Source organism: Gouania willdenowi, chromosome 4, assembly GCF_900634775.1.
Source record: "Gouania willdenowi chromosome 4, fGouWil2.1, whole genome shotgun sequence".
In the NCBI taxonomy this organism is placed as follows: Eukaryota; Metazoa; Chordata; class Actinopteri; order Blenniiformes; family Gobiesocidae; genus Gouania; species Gouania willdenowi.
The window spans coordinates 23,405,212-23,415,537 of NC_041047.1; positions in this window are offsets into that span (position 1 = coordinate 23,405,212).

The window sequence follows — 10,326 nt, forward strand, 5'->3', positions numbered from 1 at the left end:
GGCCGGTGAAGCGCGTCCGTCCGTTAGGGGGTCACTCACCTCCTATAAAAGGAGGACACGGATAGACGTGCACCTTTTCTCCTCATTCAAGCAAGAAGGGTAGTCTGGTGAGACGTTACTCATAGAACCAGGGTTAGAACCTAAAGTTCTATTTCATAATATTTTGTGAGACGTCTCACTATAGGATATGGAAACTCCTGTCGTGCAGACATGCTTATCGAGCGGTACTAGCCTCCAGGGCCGAAGAATGATCACATCAGGATAGTAAAACCGCCCGTGCCACGCACGGGGCAGAAACGTCCAGCATGTAAAAGTGAAACGTGAGGGGGCGAGGTCCAACTCGCTGCTGCACAGATGTCCTGAACAGACACTACATTGAACAAAGCCCAGGATGTGGCAAGACCCCGAGTCGAGTGTACACGCAGACCCATAGGCAGCTGCAGACCCTGACACTAGAACGCCAAAGCAATAGCCTCCACCACCCAGTGTGACAGGCGTTGCTTAGTAACAGGCTTCCCCTAGCGGGGATTGGCCAGGGGAGATGAACAGCTGATAGCTTCACCTGAGGCTCCTCGTCATATCCATATAAGTGCGGATCACACAAACTGGCCCACATTTGGGCGCTGCTCACCCTGTGAGGCAGAAAAGGTCAATGGGAGAACACAAGCCCACAACCCTTGGCGCAAAGACCGGGTTGGGTCTCAGGATGATCCTCACATCACCGAGGAAAAGCTGAGCGCACGACGGATGAATCGAGAGCGCATGGATGTCACTGACCCTCTTGGCCGAAGCCTGAGCCAGTAACAAGACAGCCTTAAGAGAGGCTAACTTCAGGCCCGCTTCCTCCAGCAGTTCAAAAGGAGGACGTTTAAGTCCCTCCAAAACCACCGCCAGATCCCACTGTGGTACCAGTGGTCTGGACACGGGGAGGAGCCTACGTGCTCCCTTCATAAACCGGCAGATCAGCAGGTGCTGACTGGCCGACTTATCCCCTATAGCCAACGTGACATGCGGCAATAGCTGCCAAATACACTTTCACAGTGGAAAAGGCTTTGTTTTTGTCAATCAGGTCCTGCAGAAATTACAAAATTACTCCCACCAGGCACTGAAAAGGGATGTGGTTCCCCCAGAGGCCTCACCCCTCAAACAGCCTCCACCTAGAATCATAAAGAGACCTAGTGGAGGGGGCTCGAGCACTGTATGGTGGAGATCACACTCTGTGATAATCCCACGGCTGACAGATTGAGCCACTCGGGCCCAGCCCATAGCGGTCTGGACGCGGGTAGAAAACTGTGCCCCTCTCTACGAAGCGGGAGCTGCCAGGGACATGCACACAGCAGCTGGTAAACCTCCGGCCAGTGCATGGCCAGCCACAGTGGAGCCACCAGGATCAGTGTGTGTGTGCATTCCCTCACCCTGGACAAGGTGGAGGGAATCAGAGCCAACGAGGGAACGCGTAAAGAAGCACGCGCGACCAATCATGCACTAGTGCGCCTCCGCCGAGGGGATCCTCCGCGCTGCGCAAGGAGAAGAACATTGTACACTGTACGTTTTCTTGCCCTGCGAACAGGTCCACCTTGGCCCACCTGTTACGGGCCCACAGCTGCCACACCACCTCCTCGTGCAGCATTCATTCCATGTAAAGCGGCGCACCCCTGGATAACAGGTCGCCGCCCATGTTCATGATCCATGGGATGTGCGTTGCTCTCAGTGAGAGGAGACGCCCAACACTCCACAGGATCAGTTTGCGTGCCAGTGACAGCAACCAATGTGAGCTCAACCCGCCCTGACTGTTTATGTATGCCGCCGCTGTGGTGTTGTCCATCCTCACCAGGACACGATGTCCCATGAGAGACAGAAGGAAGTGGATCAACGAGAGGAACAGGGCTGACAGTTCCAAGTAATTTATGTGAGCGCGCTGGAGGATCGCATCCCAGCGACCCCTGGTGAGTCCCACCCCAGCCTGTCAGGCTGGCGTCTGTGGACACCACCTTCCTGGACGCAACGACGCCCATAGACACCCCGTCCACGCCAGTGGCGCAGAGCGGCGCCGCACTCTGGTGTAACCAAGACCCTCTGTGTGCTATGACGCACAGGATCGAGCCCATGTGAGGCCACCCACAGTTGGAAATTCCTCATGTGAAGGCGACCAAGGTGGAACACAAGGATGGCCAAAGCCACCAATCTGAGTAAACAAAGACACAATCTGAACTGAACAGATTTGCACGTTTGAAACACTTTAATGCAACGTTTTCACCCGCTCCCTTGAAAGAGGCGTGGTGAACGACACTGAGCGCAGGGATAAACCCAGGAAATTGTTTTCCTGTGTAGTGGACAACACACTCTTTTCCGCATTCACCACAAATCCCAGATTTGACAGGTGATTGCAAAATGCGCGTGTGCGCAATGACCTCCGTCTCTGATTGTGCCAAAAGCAGCCAATTGTCCAGGTACATTGCCAGGGAAATGCCCCGCTTCCTCAGCGGAGCGATCGCATCATCCGTGCAGCATGCGGTATTCGTAACACCCCCACCGGAAAACAAACCCTAGGTACTTTCTGTGAGGGGGATATATTGGAACAGATGTAAACAGATGTAAACTGCAGCCTGTATCCCTTCAATATTGTCCGCAACACCCACGGCAAAGCCGCGAGCCCTCTCCATCTCTCCATTCTCAGGGAGAGAGAGGTCATGCGCTCTGGTGTACCCATTGAGAGAAGAGCCATACACGGAGAAGGTGTTTTCTGGGAAGACGGAGGCAGAGAGCCTCATCGTCTCTCTTGACAAAGCGTATCCGAAAATCCCCTAGGGAACAACGGGGACATCCAGGATATCACTCTTTTCTGCGTCAGACAGTTTTGCGAGGTCGAGCCAACGGGCTCATGTCGCATGTCGGCAACCGAGGATATTTCCTCCATCGTCGCAGGGTCTTGAGACAGTGCGAAATCCTCACAGAGTTCAACCTGATAAGCAGTGAGGAGAGAGAGGACATTCAGCGCCCTAACTGAGAGGGCAGCTGCCGCATATGTCTTAGCGGACAGGTCTGCTCTGGACGGGAAGACAGCGGTCTGTCGCGGGAGCAGGTGAGTCGCAACGAGAGGCTCCACCGGCGGCATACAAAGTAGTTTGAGTCTCTCATCACCTCAAGGTCAAGGGATGAGGCACCTGACACGGGGGTTTTCTCATTGAACGGACGGTCCTTCCAGGGACGAGCTACTTTCACAAGCAGCTCAAGAAAGACGGGAAGGATTTGTCTCGCAGTGGTTTCAGTCACTACGGTGGGCTATGGAATGACAAGCCGAGCCGCAGCGCGTTTTCACACTTCCACCGTGTCTCGGCTGGGAGGATAGGAGATGGGCATGGAGCCCTCCAATTCCTCCTGGGAGCCTACAGAGGCGGCGTGAAGCCCGTCCCGAGCCGGTCCTCCTCGTCCACACCCGAGCCAAGAGGGTCAGAGGAGTCTTCATCAAGCTCTCCATAGTCAATCATTAGGACATCCTTGTGAAGTGGGGAGGGAGACACCAGGTCAAGCTGGGAACCCCAGCTGCAACTCTGAGCAACTGCAATTTCCATCAGCTAAGTCTCTATTTCACCCGCCTCCATGGGGACACCATGAGGGGGGAAGGAGTCTTGCTCAGACAGGCGTGCCAGTCTCCTGTGGAGGCTCTGTGCATTAAACACGGCGCAGTACTTACACAAGCCTGGAGTTTCGACCACCATACGGGCATGTTCCAGACCCAGGCAGTTGGGGCAGACTTTGTGCCTGTCCTTAATGGAGATTTTACCCCCACATGGACAGAGGCGAGCACCAGAGCATCCCGCTCCCTCGGTGAGAGAGGGCTTAGCTTCCATCACCGCGTGACGCAGTTAGGAGAGAAGGTGGCTAGCTTGCGCTACCATGCGGCAGCTAGCACAGGTGCTAGCAGGGATGCAGGTAAACGTGTGTTGGACCGTCTGAGACGTTGAGGACAGCTCAGTTTTTGAGACGGCCGTTTTTGTCAGAAGCTCGGTTACCATAGTATCTGGAGCTGGTGCCAGGTTACACACTTTCGTGAGAGCTCAGAGGGAGGACCGACTTGCGCGCGGGCTTGTAGGCGCCGAGGGCAGTGGGACCGAGACGACAGCGAGGTGTGCTGAGGTCAACGCACCGGCCTTGCGGCAAGAAGCGTGCAGCGGAGCTAACACCGGGGTGAAATAGCCCATGGGGACCAACGTGTGCCTGAGCAACAGGATTGGCAAATTGAAATAAATGCTTCTGAGGAATGCAGACAGAGGTTGCATCCTATAGTGAGACATCCCACAAAATATTATGAAATAGAACTTCACATCATCTCAACACAAATGAAAAACTGTTAATAAAAATACAGAGAATGAGATTGATGTGACTGCAGTGTGTTTGGAAATATAAACACTATTTGTCCCCTTGGATCAATAAACAGGTAGAGCAACTGTGTATAGGAGGACAAACAGGACCTTAAACACACCATAACAAATAAAATATTTACAACTTGCTATTTTGGGTGTCCTACTATGTCAGTTGATGGGGTCCTTCCAGTGCTGCTGTTTCTGCTGTCTCAGCAGGAACCTGGTGGGTGTGGCTTGTTAGATGTATCTGGAGCACCTGCAGTGTCCAGGACTACAAGCTGCTGCTAATTGGAGCCTCTTTGGTCTGCCACGCTCTCCTGCTGCCCCCTGCTGCATTTGGACCACATCTTCTTGTTGAGTTACATTGTTGTCAGGTAACATTTGCACAGCACCATTTCCACCCAGATTCCAACATTACTACAAGGAGCCTACTTTAAATTTTGTCACTTAAAAACCTATAATTGACTGTTTACCAGGTGATTTTACTGTGGCTTTTCAAACAAGGTTGTGACATGTGGCAGCAATTTGTTTAAAGACAATTGAAAGCAGGTAGAATACTGTTCTTTATTTGTTATTCTTTAATGATGTGTTTTTACTGAGCCGTGTTGAAAGACAAATTTCTGCTCTTTTGAACAGACCATAAAATGATATTCTAGTAGGTTTTTTTTCTGTTGACAGTCATTGCCACATCAAAAAACTGTGGGGTTCTGAATGTAAAAACTCACTGTTTAATAGGTGAGTTATTTTAAACATTGATCTCACTTTCCTCACATTTGGCTCATTTTTTATTTCATTTAGACAAATTCAAATAAAACAGCACGTTCTATATTGTTGTAAAAATGTATAAACGTGAAAAATAAATGTAAATATAAAATCTAAACGTTAAATTGGTTGCCAAGTGTAAAGCTAAATGTTTATAAATTGTACAAAGTGGGGCTTCGTGATTGACGGGCACTGACCTGCCCACTTTGTACTATTTCTAAACATTTAGTTTTACACCAGGCTAGGGGTCAGCAACCTTTACTCTCAAAGGAGCCATTTTGCCTCATCTTGCCTGGATTAAAGTCCTTCTGGAGCCTTAAATACCTTCTCAATGAAGACAATACAGTGTATAAAATTCCATACAATTAAAATATTATCAAATCATTTTGATTTAATGGATTTAAAGGGCTACAAAAATAACTTGAATATTATGTCACATGATCATGTGATGTCACATGTTAATTGCTAATTTCATGCATGCATATTAAGCCGGCATGTTTAAATAAATCTTTCTCCACACAAATAGTCTCTATTTTCTTCCAGAATAGTTTTTTTTTTTAGTTTAGTTATTTAACCAGGGATTTAAAACTTAAGATTAGCCACAGGTGCAGGAAAGTTGATGGTCTGTAGAGATTGTAGGAGTTGAAGTAGCAAGGTGGCAGAGTTATTGGACAATGTGATTTATTTTTAGGTTAACCAAATGATTTATCATAATTTTACTTGAAGTTAATGTCATTAATCACCAATACCCTCTGTAAGAAATAACAATTATTTTAATATATTTTTTAAAGCTACAGGGAGCCATTGCAAAAGAGTCAAAGGGCCACCTGAGGCTCCAGAGCCCCAGGTTGTCGACCCCTGCACTAGGCGATCAATTTAACATTTAGAATTACACTTGGTGACCAATTTAACATTTAGATACAAATTTAGCATTTTGATTTAATATTTACACTGATTTATTTTTCATGTGTACACATTTTTAACAATGATAGAACATGCTGTCTGAAATGAAAGAAAAATGAGCGGAAATCGAGATAAATGTTCAAAATATATTGGCTATGAAAAAGTATTTTTGCATTCAGCATTCCATAAAAAAACATATCCTCTCCTAGAATCAACCTATATGTCCAATGATATTCAGGGAATATTATGGTTTAAACACTGTTCCTAGACTGCCCTTTGGTTTACAGATGCCATCCAAGGTCATTGACTAAGGTGTATCTCTTAGCAGGAGGGACAGCCCACTACATTATCAGCGGACACCATGTATTAAGTCAGTGATGCTCAACATGGCTCTTTATGTCTTTTTTTATTTTTTTTATTATTACCTGATAAGGGGAAACATTTTAAACCTTTTTTTTTTAATCTATATTCTTTGGCCATTTTGCGACTTCCTTTGTCCCATTTTTAAAAAGTTCTGACTTTTTCTTTTAGACTTCTTAAACTTCCTTTTGTCAGTAAGTATCCCCTTTTTCCTATTTTTGTCCATTTTTGCAAGTTTTTTTTGACACTTTTATCCAATTTTTGTCCTTTCTTCAATTGTTTTGGCCACTTTTTATTCAAATAAGCTATACATACCACTTGTTTCCTTTTTTCCCTTTTTGTTTCACATTTTTCACTATTGTTGCTATTCACTATTGCTACCCTTTGACATTTTTAACTTTTTTTTACCATTCTTGACTGTTTTTGGCCCTGTCACTTTACACTTTTTCCTTGGCATGTTTTTGCCACTTTTGGACAATTTTTGGTCACCTGTTGCAATGTCTGCCTCCACTGGCTCGTCAAAAAAAAACCCCAAAAAAACGTAGCGGACCAGACGGGCTCACTTCGGGGTCGATGCCCAGTGGGTCAGATGGCCAGTCCACCCCTGCCTCCTCGGTATAATAGTGTTTTCCACTGATAATTACATGCAAATATATATTTTAAATATTTTGTTCTTCAACAACCAACACAATATATTTTAAAAACACAGAATCAGACAAAATCTTCCATTACAATGTCCAAAAGCAGATACCTATCATATTGTTTCCTCTTTGTTAAAGAATCATAATCCAAAGCAAGAGCTCATGATCTCCATGTACAACAGTCCTGTAGGCTAATTACCTAAACATCTCCTGGAAGGCTAGAGTTCATGTGGATGTGACCTTTAAATGACCTACAGTATACAACGTCACTGCTTCAGCGATCCTTCAAAGTATGACAGTATCATTAAGACTCTTATGGATTCATGCAATGTCTTTCAAATCTTTGCAAGGATCTTGTAAGGATGAAATAAAGCATATTAAGGAGGCTGAGGAGATTAATGGAAAAACAACATATGTTTACGAAAAGAAGAAATGTTCAATTTCTTTATGGAAACATTTCCACAAATTTGGACACAAGTGCTCAGATTTCTTTTTTCGAGATTCAAGAGTCACTCTGTATTCAAGGCCTTTCAGTCACACTTTATTTGAAGTTTTATGCATAAGGCTGAAATTACGCTGTTTTTATCTGTTATTAGCATGACTAATGTGTCAATGAAGGATGTCATTAAGTGTCGTGCGCTAAATTATGACATCTTTGGAGCTATGTTGGCATTTTATGGGTTATGAGAGATTTCTTTTATTTGCTTTAGTTACAAGCTGGTTTCCAACAGACACACACTTGAACACTTTGTTCATATAACCCCAAGGTCATGACGCAGTCGGCTGGAATGGATAATGGTGATAAATTAGCCAAAACACGTTTGCGCCAGCCTCCCTCATTGTACGTGGCCCCTTCCCAGAGCCCAAAGAAGACGCCCAAAAATATCTGTACACACACTCTTGCTTGAAGTTCAAGCACCTGCGTATGAGCTATTTGCAGGAGCAGCAGGCCTGATAAAACTTTTTTGTGACTAAATGGAATAAACACAACTGAGAAATAGTATTACTCTTGTCATTTGTACTTGGAGCTGTTCAATTAAAAGATCCAAGAAGAAGGTAGGGAAAGCCTTACAGTTGGGTGTAGGGATCTAGTAGGATTAGGGTAACAAAGGGTTAAGGTAACAAACAACACTTAAAGGTAGGGTAGGTAATATTCTCCAGATGTACTTTTTAAGTTGTTAGGCGGAGCCCTCGGAGGATGCTGCATTCAAAATCATGATAGGTTTCGAAAACTACCTACCCTGCCTTTAATGACAGCCCTCATGACACTCATTTTTAACTGCAAGATATTTTGATAACGCGTCACTCGGTATCGTGTGTGTGTGTGTGTGTGCGTGTGTGCGTGTGTGCGTGTGTGCGTGTGTGCGTGTGTGCGTGTGTGCGTGTGTGCGTGTGTGCGTGCGTGCGTGCGTGCGTGCGTGCGTGCGTGCGTGCGTGTGTGTGTGTGTGTTAATTAGTACTTATCTGTGCCACTTATGTTTCACTTCAGAAGAGTGACTTCCACTTCTCTGCTGAGAATCTGACATCCTATTAAATCAAGTGTCGACTCTCCTGTGTGACTCATGTCAGCAATAAGCTCCTGGGTGAGGCAATGTGTAGCTACAAGCCATAGTAGGGTTCGTCTCTGCGCTCATTCAACCACTTTATTGTCTGGATGCCAAAAGCATTGTTGGCACTCATCAATGGGAAGTGTTATTGGCATAATAGACTGGATTTTCCTACTATGGTAATGAAGAATGAGCAGCATGCATTATTATTTCATGTTATAAAAAGATTACAAAAGGTCCATAAGTGTTTGGACATTGACAATAGTTAATAGCTTGACTCGTGTAGACAATGAAAGGAATGTACCTGAAACTGTGAACCAGATATAAATAGTTTGAATATTTTACGCATCAGTTCATCTGAGGATGTTCACCACATATCCTCATGGTATTTCTGTAATGAATGATCATGTATTAGAAATGCCTGTAAGCAAGCTGTGCATTGCTCTGCATATATTCAAAACAAAAGACAAAACAGCTCAACTGAAAGACTATAATATGTAACCTTTACTAGCAAATATGAGGCATTTTAGAAGGTCTGTGTACAAGCCACATATACTTAAAGGTAAACCACACATATTTAAATACTTATTGATAAGTAGATCTGAAATCTTAATCAAAAGTTCAAGTATAAAGTAAAAGTTTTGTAAATTTTAATTTTAAATAAATGTACTGATACTTTAGCTTAAAGTATACATTTATTATTACTTGCCTTTTCTGTATAGTGTTCTGTGAACAGCAAGTATACTAAGGTAATAAACATAAAACATACTGAAAGTATACTCTATTTTTTTAGTTTAGAATATCATTATTATACTTGAAGTACACATGAATAAACTTATTTTTGTCAGGGTTTGTGTTTGACAAACTGTAACATAGTGATTGTAAAGTAAAATAATTCTTCAGGTTAAAGGCGTCAGATTGTTCTGATTGTAGATGGATTGTGGATCTGTAGAAACAATAACTCCAAATATATATCTGAAATAAAACAGTGACAACGTTTTACTATCCAGCTTTAAACTGCTCATCTAACGCAGGAGTTCTAAACCTAGGGGTCAGGACCCCATTTGGGGTTGCAAGACACTGGGAGGGGGTCGCCAGATGCCTTCAAGAAATTACATTTCTTTTTTGAACAATTTGACCCCATTTTGTTCTTATTTTTTTACCCCTTTTCTGCAACTAAGCCAAACTTGGCGTATTTTAATCTATTTTCATCACCTTTATTGCCATATTTTTGCTCTTTTTTATGCATTTTTGCTACATTACTCCCATTTCTGCCACTTCATCAGATTTTAATGCCTTTTTTGCACGTTTTTTTCCACTTTCAAGACATTTTCGGCACTTACGGTGTATAAACCCTTTCCCCCACTTTTCCACCTAATGTCATATTTTGATCCATTAATGTCACTTTTAACCTCTTTTCACCATATTTCATGCTTATTTTTGCCATTTTAATCACATTCACATTGTCAGTTTAAACAAATTATTCTAATTGTTCTAATATTGACACTCTGAACCCATTTTACCACTTTTTCTGTCTCTTTTTAGCCACTCTAATTTGCAACTTTTAACCAATTTCTATGGTTTTTGAAAAATGGTGGTGCCTTTTCCACCATTTTTGGTCACTTTTAACCCATTTTATTTCTGATTAAAACAAGGATTTACATCTTTAAGATGACTATATACTTGGGCACAAATAATACTACATTTCCTGGATAACGGGATATTATTCAGATAAATAAATAAATGTGT